Source organism: Macaca nemestrina, chromosome 16, assembly GCF_043159975.1.
Source record: "Macaca nemestrina isolate mMacNem1 chromosome 16, mMacNem.hap1, whole genome shotgun sequence".
NCBI lineage: Eukaryota > Metazoa > Chordata > Mammalia > Primates > Cercopithecidae > Macaca > Macaca nemestrina.
Window position 1 is genome coordinate 5,796,870 of NC_092140.1, and position 22,585 is coordinate 5,819,454.

A 22,585-nucleotide genomic window follows, 5' to 3' on the forward strand; every position below is an offset into this window, starting at 1 on the left:
AGCAAAGACCAGAGTCTGAACTGCAGAAAAAAATACTATTTCTTATTTTATATCAGGCAACTTTTGTTCCTTATGTGAACCCTCAGGCAATGAGCTCTCTATTCTGCTTTACACTCTGAAATGTCTACATAGAAGACATGGTGACTCTTCATGCTCGTGTACCTGGGAAGTGTTCCACTGGAACAAAAATTCTGTTTCAAAGCTGTGTTAACCTCGCAGTAAAATGAGTACAGAATAAAATTCCTGTTCCTATGTCTGTCAGGTTTTCTCCTTTCCAAATGCAAAGGGAACTGTTGGAACACTCAATAATTATCATGCTTATGCATTAAAACCTGACTACTTTTGATATGAACCCTTAGGGTATATCTGTTTTCTCAGAATCTGTTAGGTGTCCTAAATTTGAAACGTATTATTGGCAATAGACAATAGTGCTATCAGGGGAAAAGAAGGAAGACGGAACCTATAGAAGAAAAGGAAACAAAGACTTAAAGGAAGAAAATGGATGTAAAATATGAATCTACCCAGAACATCAGTCAATCCAAGTCTTTTGTCCAAAGCCTTCCACATCTTAATTTCAGGCTCAAGTGAAAGATACGTCCTCTGGAGAAGTTTAATAAGTCCCCAGATATTCACATCCTGAAAAAATGTATCACTACTTATGGCCATTTTTGAAAATGTGCATTTAATCCATATTTATGAGAAAGGTAAACTTGTAGTAATTTTGATGTATTGTGATTACTGATATATTGATATATTTTCACATTTTTTTCTTGTGATTTATTCTGTTTTATTCCCCCTTTTTACCCCATTTCTTCTTTCTAATTTGAAATATTGAGGGCTTGTTGTTTATTTGTTTAGTTTTCACATTTCATTTTTCCTTCTATTAGTATGAAGGTTATACTCTCCTTGTTAGTTTTTAACTGGTTACCATAGGTGGTTTAACATGCCTATTTAATTAAAATTGTTAAAATTAACCTCCCTAGAAATAACAGATAACACTAACTCATTTCACCTTTTATCTCATTCTTTTTAATTTTGTCCAATATCTTGGTTCTGTATTGCCTATTTTTTAATCACAAATTAGAAATTATTATGATTGCTTTAGTGAGTCCATAAATTCTTAGATTTACTCACCCATTTTCTAGCATTTTTGCTTTCTATTCATTTCTGTATCTCAGATTTGCTCCCTAGCGTAATTTCCCTTCTCTCTGAATTTTACCTTCTAGGATTTCTTTTAGGAAAGATTGGTAGTAAATTTCATAGTTATTGGTCTTTATTTTACCCTTGCCCTTGAAAGACATTTTCACACAGTTTAGAATTTAGTGATTTTTGTCCACACTTCAGATGTTCAGTTTGGCTTAGAATATTCTTAGCACTGACTGTCCATCACGCATCTATGATCTCAGCCTTGTTCATTTCAGGAGACCCTTACAGAATGGCCTTTTAAAAACATCTTCCTCAGATCTAGGTAAAATATTTGAAAAGAAATTGCAAGATTATGCACTTAGATAATTGTACTCCGTGAATCTCTTTTGCCATAATTTTTGACTCCTGCAAATACCAGACTCTGAGAAAAGTGATTTCATAATTTTATATAGTTTTTCTCTTAAAAATGCATCAACTACTTAAAGATGTGTATTAGTTTCCTAGGGCTGTGGTAATAAATTACTACAAGCAGGGTAGCTTCAAACAATAGAAATTTATTATCTCTCAGTTCTGGAGGCTAGAAGTACAAAAGAAACCAAAGCACGAGCAGAGCCTCAGTGCCCCGAAGGCTCCAGGAAAGTGTCCTTCCTTGCCTCTTCTGGCTTCTTGTGGCTCCAAGTCTTCCTTCATTTGGGACTGCATGGCTTCAGTTTCTACTTCACACGACCTTCTTCTTATGTCTCAGCATCTCTCCCTTCCTGTCTCTTATAAAGGCCCATGCTAATCCAGGATGACCTCATCTTAAGATCCTTACCTTAATTACACCTATAAAGGCTGTCATTCCAAATAGGGTCACATTCTGAGGTCCCGAGCAGATAGACCTTCACACTTCAAGCCACCACAAGATGCCTCCGCATTTGAAGAAAACTTCATAGAAAAACAGTGCTTGAGAATACATACAATTTTAGAATTTTAGAGTAAAATTCTAAAATATGGCAGTAGAAAAACTAGACTTTTAACTAGGATTTAGGGTTCTCTAGCTTTTTAATAAATTTCTTAATTTTGTCAATGAAACGTTGAAATAACTGATACATTGCACTAGCTCATGGGTACTCAGCTGATAAGACTTTGCTGTTCTCTCATCTATGTGGCTTCTGGAGTCAGCACTCAGGATGACATGAGCCCATCGTTACATTTTGTGTGATAATTACATCTGTTAGGCGTTGCCTGATTTGGCTGGTGTACAGATCTCCATACTAGATCTATAACTTGCAAGGATACTTGAACCCATTAAGAAATTGTTGTACTTTCTAGAGAAGTTATGTGAAATACAGTTCCAAAGATTCCGTTTCCTATAGAGAACACTTTGGGAGAATACAATGAAATAGAGTTTTGAAAGATGCTGGAGTCAAACTTTTTCCAACTCTTTGGATCTCCTTCTATTAGAAGGAATTTTGGTGAATGCAGTCTGGGAAGTATGTGTTGTCAACCTTCTCTCTTCTATCATTTCTCAGCAGAGTGGAGTCATCCTTAAACTGTCATCTCCATTTTACAGAGTTGAAACAATTATGGAAGAATATGTAGGTTTCATGTGATTTTGTCACAGTCAGCATGCCACTGGACATGTCCAGAGTTAAAACCATTAAAGTGAATTTAATGCTTGTGAAAGTTGCTGATGTAGGGAAGACCATGTTTTATTTTGTTTTGTTATTTTTAATTCACTTGTCTGTATAGAGAGCATCAGATTCTCTTTTTTTTTTTTTTTCTGACAATTGATTTTACTTATAAAGGGGCTAACTGCTTGAGCTCCAAGAAAATTATCCTTTTTTTAATGCCAACAAAACCACTTATAAAATTCATATACAGAACTCGAAAGATTCTTAACTAATTCATTTGTATGACATGTACAGTAGGTCTAGGCTATCTTATGAACAGAATGTGTTAGGTTCAGAGAGTTGATTCAAAGACTATATGGCTACATTTTAAGCAAATAACTGAGTGGACTTTCCCCCTGAGTGTAGTTCCCTTCTGAAGACATTATGGCATGTGGCCCCTCTATTTGGTAGCCCCTCAAGGGACTTTCAAGTGTCTAGATTGTTTAAATGTATGTGCCCATTTATAAAAGTGATTTAGGCCTTCCTTCAGTCGTTTCATATCTTACCAATAAATATACTAAAAAGTTGCCTTTGTGCCTAATTTGGGGAAAAATATATAGAATAGAATACAGAATAGATATATAATAGAATTTTATATCCAGAAAATATCCTAAAGATGATCTAGCTCTAGTTCAGACACCCTGCATGTTCACCAAAGGGCAGTGTTCACCATTCTGCTCATCGTATAAAATACGACGCTGGCCTTGAGCCAGACTGTTTATGTGCTGAAGCAAAGACAAATTTCCAAGATGCCATCCCGCTGAGAGGGTCCCTTTCAAATGCTACGCTGGGAGGCATTCACAGTATTTTGTAATACCAATAGTAATCAGAAAAGCTATAAACCTTAAAACTAGCCACTGTTGGTTATCTTGTCCTCCCAGAATAGCAGAAACGCTGTTGAGAGAATTCTTGAGAGTCCTCTGAGCTCATCTGATATCCCTGGCAAGCCTGTGGAAGTCAGCTATTTTCAGCCCATGTTTCAAACCCTTCTGCCAGAGTGCCAGCCCTGGCCCCAGAGTTAGGATCCAGAAATATAAAACTCTAAGAATGTTTTTCTCTTCAAATCAAGGGGGATATTAAACTCTGTAGGGCAGATTTGAAGCATTCAGCAGAAGGGCTTTTATATACAAACACTAACCCGCAGGAGTCTTGGATAGAATAATCCATGGGGGTTTTAAAATCAGATGAAAAATCTGAACCTTGAATGCTGAGTTAGACTTTGTCTACCAGGGGAACTAATCTGAAAGCTCTCTGATTTCTTCAGTTAAAATCCATCTTGTCTGTTTTTACAGGAAAGAACACTGAACCATTCAGTAGACTACAGGGGATGCTACAGGGAACTGAAGCTAACATAAAATATTGCACCTGTCTCTAAAACACTTAAATGACTATTTACAGATGAGAAAATTGAAAACAATAAGCAATGCAGGAAGTAGTCTATATATATATATATGTATTTATATACATATTATTTTATATATATATACGCACAAGGGTCTCGGGCCATTTTTGCTGAGATCCTGGAATGGGTAAATTGAGATCAGATTGTGGACTGGCAACAGAATGGCAAGACTGGTAAAAGGAAACAGACACAGCCGATATAAATTGAGGATGGGAGCAGTGGAGACCAGGATCAAGTTGCTGAAGCAATGGGCTTAAACATAACATATATGCCTTCTCTTGATTGTCCCTGTTCTTGAGTCTGTGTCAAAGGCTATGAGCTCCAGCAGCCTCCCCAGAGGTAATAACGATGTAGTGGTCGGTGGTGGCTACACTCAGGTAGACCACAGGTTGTGCCTTATGGAGACCCCCTACCCCTTCTGGTAACAAACAAACCTTTGTGTAGAACTATTTTCCCATGGCTTAGAAAGTTCTGACTCTTTTCTCTCTCTTGCACTAGAGTTGGGAAAAACTGGGAAAAGCTCACAAAAGTATGCCTGGTGTACAGTAAGTAGCCAGTGGATTAGCATTGACCCAAGCAGGGCCAATCAAAATGCTCCAAGGTCATTGCTGGAACCATCAGGAGGAATGGGATTTTGATTCCTTGGGCTTGTTAGCCAGAAGAAGGATGAGAGCAGGAACTTCTTGTCTCCATCTTGGCCACCACTTGAGGGCAGCCTTCTGGAGAACAAGACTGTTTCAACTTCTGGGTCCCACAGAGCTCTTGGACTGCCAGCTACATGTCATGAAATTTGCTTTACTTTGTGAATATGTCATCTGAAACTAAAGGAGCCCTAACACAGAAAATTAAAATGGCTTTATTCACAACGGCGACATAACCTTGATATTCACTTTACCTTCTATGTTTCATGCAACTTCCTCTTCTTTAACTAGGTTGCTACTAGTTTTGAGGAAGGATTTCTGCTTTGCTTCTATTGTCTGGTTATGATTTGACCATAGACCTGTCCTATATTTTACATCTAAATCTATATGCCCAGTGTCTTAAGTTTTCTTAATAAAAGGAAATGGACTAAAACTTTATGATGTGGATTAATTAACATAATAACATGGAGAAATCAATCTGATTATTCCTACTCTTAAAAGTGGTCATTCATATATATCCTGATTACATATCACCTACTTCTTAGCTCTCTTGTGCAAGAATTTATAAGTGTCTCATTAATAACATAAACAACAAGGAAAATCAAAGGAACACCCAAACACCATTTCATAAAAGCACAATGAGTTGCAAGAATGCTATACAAACAGACTTGAAGAATGCAAGTTTATTTTTTACTTCTGGAGAGGTTAAGTGTTTTCTCATTTTAGAACCATTAAATACAAAATAATAACACAGACTTGTTGGAAATGTGATGTCGTGTAGAGCAAGGCCACACAATGTCAAAAATAACCTCTTGAAAGAACCAGATGTCACAAAACTGAATAACCAAAGCCAATTGATAAAGCCCAGTTGATTAGCTAAATGCAATGATTTCTTTGGGATTATTCCACTGTTGATTTGCAACAAATCACTTGTCAATCATAATGTCCTTTGCCATAATTATTCCTAGTCCCTATCCCTAGTCCCAAATCAGGACCATCAATGGACAGAATTTATAGCTCACTTCATTTTGTAAAATATTTATGGTGAGACCATGTGAGACCTTCAGGGCTTTGAAGGAAAAGTTACAAAATGGTGTTTTTTTTGGATGTTTCTTTTTGTCTTTGCCAAACTCAAGTAACAAACACAAATGGTCACTTTGCACAAGGCATTGCATTGGCTGCGTCAAACAAACCTGAACAAAAATAGCCTCTGCTCACAAGAAGTCTGTGATTTGATTGAGAGGAGATATACAGTATAATGCAAACTGTTATCCACACACATATATTCCACATACTGTTTAAGGAACACCCTGGACTGACATTTCAATACTGTGAGAGTTTCCATATAAATCTGGGTTTGCAACTTCTGTTGACTCCCATTGTAAGCAACCCTCAGTGTCAGTGGAGAAATTGATGCAAGATTTTTTTCTCCTTAGCTCAGCTAGGACTGGGTTCTTGTTTCATTGCCAGGAAGAAATGGGCACGTGGACACCAAAGAGTGACTGGAGTACAATTTATTAAGCGAAAAGGAAAGTTCTCAGCAAAGAGAGGCTTCCTGAAAGCAGGCTCCCGGTTGCCCCCTTTACAGTAGAATACCAGGGCGTTTTTACATATAAGCTGATGGGGCTGGGTTCCCTATTTGTATAAGGTGTGAATTCCTGGTGGCTCCACCCCATTCCCCCAGTGTGCCTGTGGGCCCTTAGTCTGCTGTGGGCATGTAGAGGCAAACCCCCTTTGCAAGTTCCCCTATGTGAACAAAACTTCTGGTGCAAGCACTTGCGAGGCAGGGTGGAGGCTCTCCAGGGGCCCTCCCTTTACAGTCTGCCTGAAGCAAGCTGGCTAACTCCTTTCAAAATCCTGAATATTCCAGATGCAAGGCCTCTCACTGGCAGTCTTGTAGTCCCCAGAGGGCATGCTCCAGGCTGCGTTGTGTTCCTGTGACAAGATTGTAGAGCTTATGACAATCATTTAAGAGGTTCAAATGAGTTTCTCCAATTCAAGATCATGGGACAAGAGCATATGGAACTTCTTGTTATAAATAAAGTTTTGGTGCTGCAAAAGAAATAGCACTTGAATATAAAATTTTATTTTTAATTCTCAGCAAGGCAATGTACTTCTATACAGATGGAGCAATGGTGACTGCACACTTGGATGAGGGAGGGCGAGGGGTTCTTATCCCTGACACACGTGGCCTCTGCTGTAGTGTCTTTCCCTATTGGTTAGGGTTAGACCACACAGGCTATACTAATTCCAATTGGCTAATTTAAAGAGAGTGACAGGGTGAGTGGTTTGGCAGGAAAAATGGTTATGACAGAGCAGGTAATTGGAATGAGTCAGGGTGGAGCAGGTAATCGAAAATGGTTGCTTTACGAGGAAATTAAGTTTAAAAGTAGAAGGCAAAGAATTGAACACACTGACAAATTGATTCTTTGAGGAGAAATTTAGAACTCTAACACTCTTTCTGATGCTTTGATTTATTTCAACTTGTTTTCACAGTATTAGGCACAAAGAACAAATGTAAAAATATAGGAGTTGAAGGTATCACCTCAGAGTTGTTAAGAGGGTAAGTTTATGTTATGTGGATGTGGGTTTTTTTTTTTTTAACTACAATTAAAAAATATGTGGGATTATATATATCATCTTGGGCATAGCTAATTACACATGGCAAATTATACAAACATTTTTTATTTGACAAGTAAAAAATTGTATATATTTATGGTGTACAACAGGATGTTTTGATATATGAATAAGTTGTGGAATGGCTTAATCAAGCTATTTAACATGTGTATAAATTATGACATCATAAATACAAGATGTTGGAAACTGTGGAGCAAACAGCACAGAATTATTTTGTATGATAAAAGTTAAGGTGTCATCAGCTTAAAATAGATTGCTAGAACTATAAGTTACTTTATGTAAGCCTAGTGGTGACTATAAAGCAGAAAGCTATAGTAGTTATAAGTATTTGTTTTAAAGTACTCATGTGATCTTAATTGACAGCCCTAGCACAGAAATAATGTCTAGGATTGAAACAACAGGTTATTTTTGGCAGGTGACATTATTGCTCAAAATTAGAGAGTAGGAATATGTATAAGTGCATACTTGCAACCTTATTTCTAAGTTCAATAAAATAATGAAATTAATTGGAGATACTAAACTGTCATAACCTCTTTAGTTCTCAATCATTTTGACAACTTCCCATCACACAGGAACTTTGACAAGAACCTTTGACTAATTCTTTTTTCCAAATTACTTTGACTCAGAATGCCAGTGTCTTCATGACATCTGAACATCAGTCTTTTTTCTTCTTTTGCATCTTAAGTACTTAGCTCTTATGGGACATTTCAAAAAGCATTTGCAAATGACCAACTATTTTAAAGTTAAGTTTCAAGCTTAATTTTCTTTCAAATTAAGGAAATTAGTGAACCAATGAAAAATACCCTTTTATTAGATGTTCTTTTTATGCCTACTAACCAGCCCTGGGGAAATGGTCTATGGGTTGAAAAATGCAGTATATGCCATGCTAGTCTGGCAACTCACATTCTTGGGATCTTTTGAAACTCAAGTAATGATAGACCAAAAGTGCTGCCAAGCATAAATTGCCACTGTGAATGAAGAATGCTTCTATTCACATTCAAATGACTCAATATTGAGGTTCTGTTCTGCTGTGATTTACCTGCCTGTGTTTAAACCCGGCTCTGGGAAAGAACAATGGCATTTTGCTCTTAAAATAAACAAGTTTTCAGAGCTGAGCAGCTGAACATCTTCCTCTTGCTTTTTACTTTACATCACAGTATCTGTATTTCCTTTAAAATTTTCTAGGTGGCTTAAGGATTCAGTTAGAATGGTGACAATAAATTGAAATGTAGTAGAGAAAGTAGTCCTTAGTTTGAGGGCCTTTTGTGCCATACTGTTGACTGATGAGGTATACTGACATTAAAATAAAAAACAAAAGTTTTACTAGTAATATAGAGAAAACAACAATGCAAATAAATGGCTTTTTACATTTTGTTTCATATTTCCTTGTTCTTTCTTGCTTGCTCATTTGCTTGCATCATTTTTGCTTTCTTTCTTTGCTTCTTTCTTTTTTTTTTTTTTTCTTTTTTTTTTTTTTGCAGGGTTTTGTGGGGCGGTATTGGCAGGAAATAAACCCTATACTTTAGGAGAAATAAGTTCCACTTCTGGAATGAAGAGTAACTACATATGCTATTTGAAATTCCTCTGTAATGAAGTTTTGCCCCAGGTTACCCATTTACTTGTATTAGTATAAACGATGTGTGTTGTTTTTTTTTTTTAAATATATATACTTTTGTGTATAAACCCATTTTACATTGTTGCTTTTGTTTACATTGTTTCAGCTTTGTCCATTGGGAGCTATTTCAGATTGGCTCTTGTGTTCTTTTGACGCAGCCCTGTCTTTTTGTTTGTTTGGTTGGTTTTCAGCCTTTACTTTATGGGATTCCAAAATACTCATCTCATACTTTCCCTGCCCCACCCCTCCATCAACCATTTCTTGAAGGTGTCTTGGTTCATTTTTTGTAGAGAATGATATTTAGAAACCAAGAATTGGTTGCTCAGTGTATTCACTATACTGAGCATCGCTGCCTCTAGGATCTCTCAGTGGACAGAGCTAGGAAATAGATGCATGCTTTCTAACCTATGCATACACACACACCCATAATTATTTCTGCATTTATCATATATACATATAAAAGTAAACGTGAGTTCATATTGATGTCTCTGAATCTGATCTTGTGCCACACTGTTTAACATAGCCTTCTCCTCCTTGCTTTACTATAGTTTCTCCGACAGTTAAAAAAAAAAAGTTGAATCTCATTATTAGTATTTTTTAACCAATAGAAACTTAATGGATCTTTGCAATAGTTTGAAAGAATAAAACTTATGTTTATGCAAATTCTGCCAATTATCCCAGAGACTGGCGTATGACGGAGATCATAACCATCAAGTCATCTCTTCTCAGGACTTAATGCGTCTAGTTCCTTTAAATGTAACTTATAGGGCATAGCATCCAATTCCTTTGCCAAACACATTGCAATAGTACTACTATTTGGTGCTTAGAAATAGGGGGAATATATAATTGTGCTTGATACATGGGCCACTGTTTAATGCCTGTGACCTTGGGAAAGTTATTTAACTTCTCCAACACGCAACGTCTTCATCTATGAAATGGGCTTAGTATCATATTTATCTTAAAAACTGATAGAATAATCTATAAAGTTATCTAAAATATATAGCACAAAGTTTGGCAGATATTTAATGCATGTTTTACTCTACTTACAATTTTTGGAATACTAAGGCATAGTAAAGTAATATCTTTCTTATTACACATACCATTTTTAATTAAAATAAACATTGCAATAACCAAAAATTCTTTTAATTTGGAAATCTTTACTAAATATATCTCCATTTCTTGCCTAATGTTTCTTATATTTCTATATAGTAATAATCAGTACTATTCATATTTATATGAAAGGCAAGGTCCTACAAGATGTGGGTGACTTTGTTAATCATCAGAAAAAATTGTCATATTTATATAGACTTAATGAAAGTTATTTCTTGCACAATATTTCCCAATGGTGTTTTTAAAAAAAATATTTAAAGACTTATAGGCAATATACAAGAATGGTTCAAAGAATTGCTGGATATCCTTTATGGAAAACTCAAATATTAATATTTTATTGCATTTAAAAATTTTTCTCAATTATTTTAGAAGCAGGAATGTTTCTTTGTTTGTAAATACTCCAGTGAATATTCCTAATAATGGACAATCCAGCATACTTTGTCCTGTTCTATTTTTTTTCTTTTTTGTATGAGAAATAACATTAACTTCAGAGACAGAAAAACTGGCTGAGTGGATAACTAAAATGGCTGTGACTATCTTGGGAAAATTACATTACCTCTCATAGGTAAAATAAAGTAGATAAAGATGATTACTAAGTCTTCTTTCAGGACTAAGATATTAATGATAATGATGGTGATCATGATAGTGATGATAATAAAAAAAAGCAATGTTACAAAATATTAATAGTTGGTCAGTAATATCATAAAAAGAGCCATACAAATTACGATGAGGACAAAACAGTACTAGTTAATATCTGTAGTTAATAGTGAATCAATAATCTTTTTGTAAAGAAGAGCTTACTGTTTTGATAATGCTGAAATAATGATAATGTTTGTTTTATATACAAATTAAATACCAAGTGTTTCTTTAAATGCGACTTCCACACTTCATTAGTATTTTTCCTGAGCCATCATATTTTAAAATCCTGCCTCAATTCCTCCTTTGCATTTTAGCTAGAGTCTTAACATTTTTGCTTGACATAATAAAAATCTTATGTAACTGTTGCTGATATAGTGACACATTTTCTTTTGCAAACTAGGATGCTAACATATGAATTTGGAGTGTGCTAGCAGCTCAAAACTCTCTTTTTTTTCTAGAAGGCATTAGCATTCTTAAACAGGGTACGTATTAATCATGGCTTATACTTTTTTTTAATGTCAAAGAGAGAACAGTGTCTCATTTATAAAACAGCAAACTAAGCGCACATCCCAGGCCTGACACTTGAGGAAACTCAGCCTGTCCATTGGTTGAGAGTAGTTAGTGGTGGGTGGTTTGGCATTTTGGGCCCTGACAAATTTGGAGACATGGGTGCTGCTCTTCATTTTTAAAGAAATTTGCCAGATTTTGAAGGATGGAAAATTTGCCCTATTCTTACACAGTGAATCCAGGTATAAAAATGTCAATTCTTGGCCGAGCACGGTGGCTCATGCCTGTATTCCCAGCACTTTGGTAGGCCGAGGCAGGCAGATCACGAGGTCAAGAGTTGGAGACCAGACTGGCCAACACAGTGAAACCCCATCTCTACTAAAAGTACAAAAAAAATTAGCCAGGCATGGTGGCAGGTGCCTGTAATCACAGCTACTCGGGAGGCTGAGGCAGGACAATCACTTGAACCCGGGAGGCAGAGGTTGCAGTGAACTGAGGTCGCACCACTGCACTCCAGCCAGGGCAACAGTGCGAGAATCCATCTCAAAAAAAAAAACAAAAAAAGTCACTTCTTAATCATCACTTACATTTAGAGAGTTTCTTTGCTCCTTAATGCTGGAATCTCATCTTTTTGGATTACAAGCCACTTTTGATTCAGGATTTAATTATAGGCCTTAGGGTTGTCATTGTAAGTCTCTCCATCATACTGAGGTGCTGAAATATTGTAGTATTTTTTATGGGACCTATTAGATAAAATTGAAAATCTCTAAGCAGTGGTGGAGCAGGGATTTCAAAAATATGCTTTAAGTATTCCTAGGAGATATTTGTACTTTATGGAATTGTTCAGATTTCTAGGCTTCTGAAAAGTTTCATCAATGTCATTAAGCAGTTAGTCAAGATTGAGACAGTCAATTCCAGAAAATTCTCAGAAGAAAAAAAGATTAAAGGTAAGATTGGGACAGATCATACATATATAACTGATCATATCTGAATTGCTATAGGACTTTTGGGGAGATAAACAAATATATATGATGTTTGTTTGCCTAAGGATATGATTCAGTCTTCATGCATCATTTTATTTATTTGAAAGGGACCGTGCTTGTCTTTGGGGGCAGTGTTGTATAGTAGAGAAAGCATGAAATTTGGGAACAAGCAAATGAGGAAGCAGAATCAAGTTCATATTCTGGCTCCATATTTCGAGGTTGGTAGTTTTATCACTGAAAACTGTGGAAGAGTAATACTAACTTGTGAAAATTAGCTTTAACCAATGCCAAGAATGTAACATCTGATAGTGTGTCACTCTGGGTTCTCCAAGAAGTATACGCCATGATGGGATTGGATATGGAAAAAGTTTATTAGGAGAAATGTCTGTGAGAGATAAAAGGGGAGGACTCAGTTGGGAACAGGCAGGAGAAGTCTTCAGATGATGATGCAGACAACTGTGAAAGGAGAGGGAGAGCATATTAGAAAGAAGAATGTGTGGTCACGGTGGAGTCCTGAGGAAATTTCACAGGCAAATGAGGAGTTTCCAAGCAAAGGCTGCCTGTCGAAAGGATCCCATGTCAGGTAGATATGGGCAACACCAGTGCCACAACCATGGTCATTGCCTGGTAGTAACCCAGAGGAGCCGTGACATCAGTGGAAATGCAGCATGGACTGAAGCGTCAGTGGCTGAGGCTGGTCAGTGATGCTCCTCGCAGCGGGCTCTCTTGATGGAGATTTGAGCAGTGAACTTCTCTGGCCATCAGTGGTCAGGTCTCTGGCCATCAGTGGTCAGGAAACACAACAAAAAATAACTCATATTGTAAGGTAATATTAATCAGGAAGAAAATGTTGGATTTTTCAAGGAAAATTTTATAGAGTTGGTTAGTAGTTTCATAATGTATTAAGTCAGCGTATTGAAGAAAGGTATACTGGTCAACAAAGCAATGTAGAGAAACAGATTAGGAGTAATACATTGTAGGATATAGTTTAATTAGACGGACTTAGGGCTTACCTGTCAACTAAGCATGACTTTTCTCTTCATCATAATGGTTTTATTGTGAGAAAGATAGTGTGCAAATGATGCAATTGTAGCTAGAATGGAGAAAAATATGTGACTAAACTACTTCATCTGAAGAGGAGATTGCCCTGGAGTTTACAAAGCACACTTTCAAATAATCTAAGTTCACCTAGAAATATACCTCATCAAGTGTAGTGTAAGGACCCTATAACAGTACAGGCAGTCTCCAACTTGCAATGGTTTGACTGATAATTTTTCAACTTTACAACGCTGCAAAGGCAAAATGATTTTAGTAAGTTCCTTGACGTAAGTTGATGGAGTTACTTTTGTCCAGATATAACTTATAGTGAGCTTACATCTTGATAGAAGTGCCCCCATAGCAAGTCCAGCAGCATCTGCATATTCCTCATTCCTCCCCCCATTGTCTATGCCAATTTTGTCATATATTTCACTTTTACTTATGCTACAATCACACAATACATTGTTAATATTATACCTTTAAAATATTATTTTTCTTTGAGAGCAATTATAACATGATAAAATATTTTATTTTCCTTCATTTTTTCCATTTCAAATACTCTTCATTGCTTTATGTAGATCTGGGTTTCTCATAACCTGTATCATCTTCTTTCAGCTTGAAGGACTTCTTTAACATTTCTTGTAGAAGTGTGCTGACAATGAATCCCCTCAGTTTTTTTCTGCCTAAGAAAGTTTTTATTTCTCTTTATTTTGGGAAAATATTATTAGTAGATATGGAAATTTAGGTTGACAGATCTATTCTTTCAGCTCTTTAAATATGTCATTCCATTGTCTTCCTGCTTGCACAGTTTCTGGTGAGAAGTATGTCATAATTCTTATCCTGGTTTCTCTGTAGGAAAAGTGTTGTTTTCTCTTCGCTGCCTTCAAGATTCTCTCTTTATCTTTGGTTCAGGGATTTGAATATGATGTGCTTAGAGGGATGTGTGTGTATTGTTATTGTTATTGTTGTTGTTGTTTATCATGTTTGGAAATTTCTGAGCTTCTGAAATCTGTGGTTTGGTTTCTGTTAGTAATAATAAAATATTCTAAATTCTCAGCCACTGTTTCTTTGAATATTTCTTCCACTCTGTTTTCCCTGCATCTCCTGCTGGTATTCAAATTATATGTATGTTAGAAGGTCTGATATTGTGCCACAGCCCTTGAATGATGTGTTGTGTTCTTATCAATATACTTTTTTCTTTTGTATTTTAGTTTGGGTAACTTATGTTGACCTGTTTTCAAGTGTACTTATTTCCTCAGCTGTGTCAAATCTGCTAATGAGACTTGTACAGTTTCTGTTGCTGTGGTTTTTTTAATTTGCTTCTAATATTTTCATTTTACTATTTTTGTAGTAGCCTTCTCTGCTGCAAATTAGCTTCTATTCTTGCATGTTATCTACTTTTTCTATTAGAACCTTTAACATACTAATTATTATTATTTTGTATTCCCTCTCTGATATATCCAACATCTGTGTCATGACTGATTTTTGTTATAATGATTACTTTGACTCTTCAAGACTGTATTTGTTTATTTATTTATTTTGCTCTCTGGTATGCCTTATACTTTTGTATTGAAAGGTGGATGTATTATATGTGACAAGAGATGTCAAGGCAAGTATTTATTATACGCCTTCTGCTATGCATTTAGTATGGCATCTGTTTTAATTTTGTCAGGATTTGGGCTGACTTTGAAGTGTGTTGTTGCTCTAGTTACCAGAGTTGGAATTAGTTGTTGTTATGGGCACAGGAGACTTGCGATTTCTCTAGTGATATTTTGGACTTTTTCTTTCTGATTGGCTTTGCATCTTTAATTTGTGTTTCTCCCTGGAGAGAGTTTTCCTTTTGTAGTTCTGTAGATGTTTCCCCTGTTATTGTTTACTTGAAGCTTGTTAGCATGGTTATGAAGTGGGGTGGAAGGAGCGAGTGGGTTCATTATGATATTCTCATTAGGTTTTGGACTTAGGGAAGCCCTTGGGTGTGTGGTCTTCTTAAGATCTTCCATGGCTCCAATAAGTGTAGTACCTCTTACCCCACCCCTTTGTCTTCAGCCAGTTGCAGTGTCCTCAAGCAATGCTTCTATCATTCCTCTTCTGCAGATCAGCCTTTTCATGCTTAGGAGAAATAGAAGCTAATGAGTCTCAGTAGGGCCTCTTCCTCTGGCTTCTCCCTGATTTGTCAGAGTAAGTGTCCCAGCAGAAAGGCTTGTAGTAGCATGAGACCTCTATGTCAGCGCCCCTCTCAGCTTCACACTCTGACATTAGTTCATGTTCAGCCTTTAGAAATTGGTTAAAAGTTACTAGTTTAAATTTCCTTCCAGATTATATCTCATCCAGTGATGTCTGCCCCTAAGCAAATGCTTGGGTTTTCTTTCTTTCTGCAAGCTATGTGTCTCTTCAGAATTCAGGAGAATTGAATGTCCCGTGTCTTCAATTCTCTGGTAGGTTCAATGAAAGTCATTAATTTTCAGTTTGTCTTGCCATTTTCCCTGTTGTAGAATGTGACATTCTTTTTAGAGCTCGACATTTCTAAGATGTCTTTTAGTTATTGATGACATGGCGGGATTTATTTTTAAATGTTTTGTTGTCCTTTTGATTACATAGGCAAATAGGGGTGCCTCTAAGGCATCCACAGTTCTGTCTTAATCAAAAGTCCAAATTTTTTCTGACAACCTTTTTCATTTTTCATTCCCAAATGGAATCCTAAACATAGAAACATTTTAATATAATTTTCAGGGTATATTTTAAATCTAAAAGTAGCTTTAGGTTTTCCTGGAGGGTTCTTAATCACCAAGACTTGCTAATTCATCTTATAAAAGGAGAAGTGCTGGGAATAATTAGATTCATTTGATTTGATCTGTTACTATTATGGTTGCAAGGGAAAACTTGTCAAATCAGAAGAGATACTCAGCCTTATGGGAGAAAAATGTTATTACTATAAATATTTCAGAAATGGTATGTTTTATAGCAAGTTCCTGGATATTTATCAGTATTCTCACTGTCTGTTATATATTTCCACTTATTAAGAGTCCTGTTGGTACTTTGCCACGTATTAAGGGACAACAGTAGTATTATTTCAGTCACAAATTTAGTTGTTATTTAAAATTCTCTTTGGCCACAACCTTACTTATTTAATTTGAATCTAGCGTCTAGGCCATATATTCTCAACTGCTGATGCACGTCAAACTTATCCATGGAGTTTTATAAAAATATAGGTGGTAGATGCTACTGTAGACTTGCTAAATCTCTTAACATGATATTCTTGGAACATTTTGTTTATGAAATGTTGGGATTATTATAACCTATATATCTAAACTGTTCCTCAATAAAAAGTATGTTTATCTGTATTTATAAATCAGATGTAAAACTCACTACCTTTTCTGAAAATAGTCTTCACAATTGTACCTAGAGATTGTGATGATTAGTATTAGGTATCAATTTGATTGCATTGAAGAATGCTGATATGATTTGTCTGTGTTCCCACCCAAATCTCATCTTGAACTGTAGTTCCCATAATCCCCACATGTTGTGGGAGGGACCCAGTGGAAGGCAATTGAATCATGGGAGCGGATACCCTCATGCTGTTCTTGTGACAATGAGTGAGTTCTCACGAGATCTAAAGATTTTATAAGGGACTTTTTACCTTTTTGCTCAGCACGTCTCCTTGTGGCCACCATGTGAAGAAGGGTGTGTTTGCTTCCCCTTCCACCATGATTGTAAGTTTCTGGAGACCTCCCCAGCCATGCTGAACTGTGAGTCAATCAAACCTCTTTCCTTTATAAATTACCTAGTCTTGGGTATATCTATTAGCAGTGTGAGAATGGACTAATACAGATGCCGACGTAGCTGGTGAAGCATTGTTTCTGAGCGTGTCTGTGAGGGTGTTGCCAGAAGAGATTGACACTTGAAGGTGGACTGGGAGAGGAAGACCCACCCTCTATGTGGTGGGTACCATCCAATCAGCTGCCAGCATGGCTAGACCAAAGCAGGCAGAAGAATGTGGGATAAGTTTGCTGGCTGAGGCTTCTGGCTCTCTTTCTTCTTCTCGTGCTTAATGTTTCTCGTGCCTAATGTTTTCTTCTACTCCTCTTGCCCTTGGACATTAGATTCCAGGTTCTTCGGCCTTTGGACTCTGGGACTTGCACCAGAAGCTTCCCAGGTGCTTTTGGACCTCTGACCGTGGACTGAGGGCGCTTGCTGGTTTTGAGGCTTTCAGACTTTAGGGAGTCATGCTACTGACTTCTTTCCCCAGTTTGCAGTTTGCAGACAACCTATCCTGGGATTTTGCTTTGTAGTCGTGTGGGCTAATTCTTCCAAATAAACTCTCTTTCCAATATACACTTATGCGATTGGTTCAGTCCCTCTGGAGAACCTTGACTAATGCAGAGGCCTTTTTGTCTTATTTTTTGAAATGACTAAATTATTTTTGTCTGTCACATTGTTAGAAAACTTTCTTTTTGGAAACCAAAATCTGACTCCCTGTAACCCCTACTATTAGTTTACTCCTACCATGTGATAGACCTTGTACCTGTTTGAAAGTAAAGAACTTATTTTTCTTGTATTCTTTTTCTACCCTTTTCATCCTGTTAAATGAGATAATGAATGAAAAAAACACTTTACCTACCACCTAGCACTTACTCAGCGGTGTCTATAAGAGCATGCATCATCCACAGTTGTCAAGAGCATTTCAAAAGTGCTTATCCATTTTACTGCTTTTTAAATTTTCTCATTGAATTTTATTCCTCCTTTAAGTTTAGAAGTCCTTGTCAACTTTTCATTTTCCCTAAACACATCGACTACTTTAAAATAATTCTTACAAATATCTCTTCTATACATAGCCATAATACACATAGACACAAACCTAGAGACACAGACATGTGTATGCACACACATAGACACACACACACACGTGCTTTTCTGACATAAAATATATTGTAACTATAGTTATAAATGTTTGAAAGTATTACTGAATTTATAGTACAATGTTATCATTACATGTCTTTTCAGCTAACAGGCATTAAAACATAACTTCTATCACTGAAGTCTGAAATTATTTTTGATAACAATAAGAAATAATGTTCTTATACTGACAAAGATAGAAATGAATCTAAAAGACTATTGCTATGGTTAATGTTAAGTGTCGACTTGATTGAACTGAAGTATGCAAAGTATTGTTCCTGAGTGTATCTGTGAGGGTGTCGCCAAAGGAGATTAACATTGGAGTCAGTGGACTGGGAGAGGCAGACCCACCCTCAATGTGGGTTGCCACCATCCAGTCAACTGCCAGCATGGCTAGACTAAAGCAGGCAGAAGAAGGTGGGAGAAGCCAACTTGCTGAGTCTTCCAGCCTTCATCTTTCTCTTGTGCTGCTTCCTATCTGCCCTGGAATATCAGAATATCAAAAGTTCTTCAGCTTTTGGACTCTTGGACTTACATCAGTGGCTCTCAGGCCTTTGGCCACAGACTGAAACCTGCACTGTCAACTTCCCTACTTTTGAGGTTTTGGGACTCAGAGACTAAGCCACTACTGGCTTCCTTGCTTCTCAACTTGCAGACAGTCTGTTGTGGGACTTCACCTTGTGGTCATGTGAGTCAATTCTCCTTAATAAACTCTCTTTCATGTATACATCTATCCTATTAGTTCTGTCCCTCTAGAGAATCCTGACTAATACACTTATTTTGAGCAGTTTTTGGGTTTACTATCAGGATCTGCTCTTCTGTGATAGGTTCAATTTCTCCACATCCTCGCCAACCCTTATTGTATTGTTATATTACATTATATGATAATAGCCACCCTAGAAGTTATGAAGTGATGTCTTATGGTTTTGATTTACACTTAACTAATGACTGATGATGTTTAGCATCTTTTCATGTGCCTATTGGCCATTTGTATTTTTTCTTTAGGAACTGCTTTAGTTTTGAATTAACAATTAAATGCAAAAATGCAAATTTATTTTGACCTCACAATTATCAATGTGTCAAATGTATAATAGGAGTTTGTGGAGTCTATTTAAGAAACATGAATAATTAAATCTTCCAAAGTATTACAGAGTAGTATAAGGATTTATTTTGTTGAAAATTTTATTGTAATAGCTTAAAGAATGATAATAACATGCACATGAGTTCTGCCTGTTTTTCTATTTAAAAAACAAATAAAAATCAAGTGCATAATAAATGCACAAATACTATAGAATGCCTGACCTTACATGAAACTGTCATGAGGAGTTTGACCCAAATGACATTTATTATATACAATTTTTAGCTTGATCTCACCACAATCAGTAAAAGTACCTAATAACTGTAGTTCAGGTCTACCAGGAGTGAATTTGTAATCAAAGTCCATTTTATTCTTTTTATTTAGTCAAGGAGTATTCACACCATTTGAATGTTCACACCAACAAAATGTTAACTTCTCAACTTTTAATTTTTAAAAGTTTTCATTTGAACAGAAATGTCAAAGAGAATTCACTATCCACAGACAAATGGATCTATCCTGCTGGATTCTTGGATGGGTTACAAAAGTGGCAAGTAGTTACAGAAGGAAGCAGTTGGTCACTAGGACCCATCATGGGCCCAGAGGAGAGTCAGCTTCAGGCAGTCGGCCTTTCCTTGCTGTCCTAGTTCAGCCACCCGTCACATCTTTGTGCTGATACTTGCCACATTACATTGGCATGTGCTTTTATTATTGATGGATGGTGCGTTCCCAGGGTAGGCGCTGGTTGTTATGTGCCTCTGGATCCTCAGTGCCTAGAACAAATCCGATATTTCCGTTTTGAGCTAGTTCAAAACAAAAGAGAATTGCTATAAACATAGTATATATGTTGTTCTTGTATCCTTTTTCTTATATGATTTTATATAAATCGTATAAAATTTTGAAAAGGTTTCTCACTAGATCCCCATGGCATAATGAGAAAATATATTCTTTATAGCATGCACACCTGCTCCCCTCAACCTCCCACACAATATTAAACCCTGAATAAAATCTCTCAACCACTCTCCAGAGCTTTCTGAAGTAAGACAAATACCTTTCTGTGAATTCTGTAGGATCAGAGCAGTGCCTGTTCCCTGTCCCCATAGGACATCTGCATTTGGGAGACTTGGCTGGCTTCTCCTGATGTTCAGCTTCCAAGCAGCCACTATGAACCACTGGGATCCTGGCTGGAGCCACTCACCATGGAGCCCTCTGCGCTTGTGCATATACCATTTCCTCTGTCCCTCTCCCTGATTCATCTTGGTTCTCTCCCCTTCATTCTTTCTAATTCTGATTTAAGCTTCGCTTCTTCCTGAGGACTTCCCCTCCTCTCCAGGCCTCTCTCCTGATGCCTCTTCTTTGTCCTGCCATTGCACTTTTCACATTGTCCTGTAAATCTTGATTTACTTGTCTCCCTTTCCCACTAGGTACAATTATCTTTGAAAGCAGAGGCTGTGTTTTATTTGACTCTGTGTCACCAACACTTATTTTAGTTTTCAGCAGCAATATTTGTAGAATTAATGAATTATTTATGAGTGAATACAGGCAAGTAAGAAGTAAATTTGACTTAGAAATCTCTTGCTTCTATGTCGGGGAAGGTAATAATAAGATTAAGATAGGATACGTGGGTGTAGAAATGCTGAACTCAGTTCAGACTATGTTGAACATGAGTCACTGGAGGTCGGCAAAGTGGCGGGGGAGGAGCATTTAAGCGGATAATAAATAACACGAATAACATTTAACAAATATTTGTTTAGAGCCTGCTAATTGCCAGGCAGAACATTATGCAGTAAAATGGCAGTCACCTTGCCAGAAGATTATGCCCTTAAGGCCTCCCTGAGGCAAGCAGTTTGTCAATAGATAAAAGACAGGAGTGCTGAAGCCAGACGGCTTTAGAATCATCTCCAGAAGAAGCCAGGCCCCAGCACTTCCCTGGGAACACAGGGAAGCCAGTTTACAGGTGAGACTGAATCCTGGCTTAGCTTCCCCCTGACCTAAACTGCTTCCCTTGTTCCATGTCTCCTAAACAGGGACTTCTCTTCAAGGATCAACTTCTAGAGACTGGGCCTACGACAGCAGCCTTCAGTGTAGGACTTAATACGGTGGTAACTGAATTCTCACTACATGGGTGATACTTTAGTAGAGTCTGCGTCCAGCCGAACTCTTTTCTTCTAATATCTGATTATCTATCCCACAGAAGGAAGTGCTTCTGTCTTTTCTTTCCCTGTGCGTACCCACATCTCCTTAGATTTTGAGCCTGTTGATTGCCTTATGACCTTTGTGAGGCACAGTGAGTTTCTCTTCAAAGCGCCAGCTAGTTCAGCTTCCTTGTTCTTTGATCTCCATTTTCAAAATCTAACTCCCTCATTCTTTGTGCTTCCTTGCCCCTAGTTAGGGTAAACAACTTTCCCGCCAGTCCTAATGAAAACTCACATCTACTCCCTTGGTTACCCACTCTGTAACTGACCTTCCCTTTGGAACTATCCTTCCTGCCTTTACTGCACCCTAAAACTGTAATGGACAGCCTCTCCCTTCCCACCTACTTAGCCCTGTTCAATTTTAAACAGTAGCCAATTGAGTTAGCTTAGATTTTGCGGTCCAACTCCAGCCAATGGAGAAAGGACACAGCTACCGGAGCTGCTATGTTAGGGCTAAAACCCCTGTCCCACCCCACTTAGTGTGCTCTTGCAACCATGCCAGGCACAAGTGGCACCCTTCTGCAGAAGTAAATCGCCTTGCTGAGAAAGCTTTTTGCCAGAGGACTGATTCTTCTTTGCAGCACCGAGCATTTGTTTCTAACACCTTAGGTCTCTGTTAGGTTAAAATTGAATTTCCTTTTTTATTTTTTAGCAGTGGACGTGAGTTTCCTTCAGCTCTTCTCTGTAATCTTGAGCTCAACTGAAATTGATTTGAGGTTTTTAAAATTTGCATATTTTTATTCATCAAAGGTATACACACAAAGCTATTTTAAGAAGCCACTGTAAAAAGTTTGCCTCTCCTTTAGGAGTTTATATGCTAAAGACACACACACACACACACACACACAGACACAGGCCCCATAAAACACATGTATACTAAAACTTACAAACATGTTTGTTCAGAATAAGCTGAGCATTTACACAAATTCTGTCTAATTTTAAAGGACAAGGAGAGTTTAAGGTGTCGACAAAAAGAGTCAAACTCTGTAAAATATTTGAGGAGATTTATTCTGAGCCAAATATGAGTGACCTTGGCCCATGACACAGAA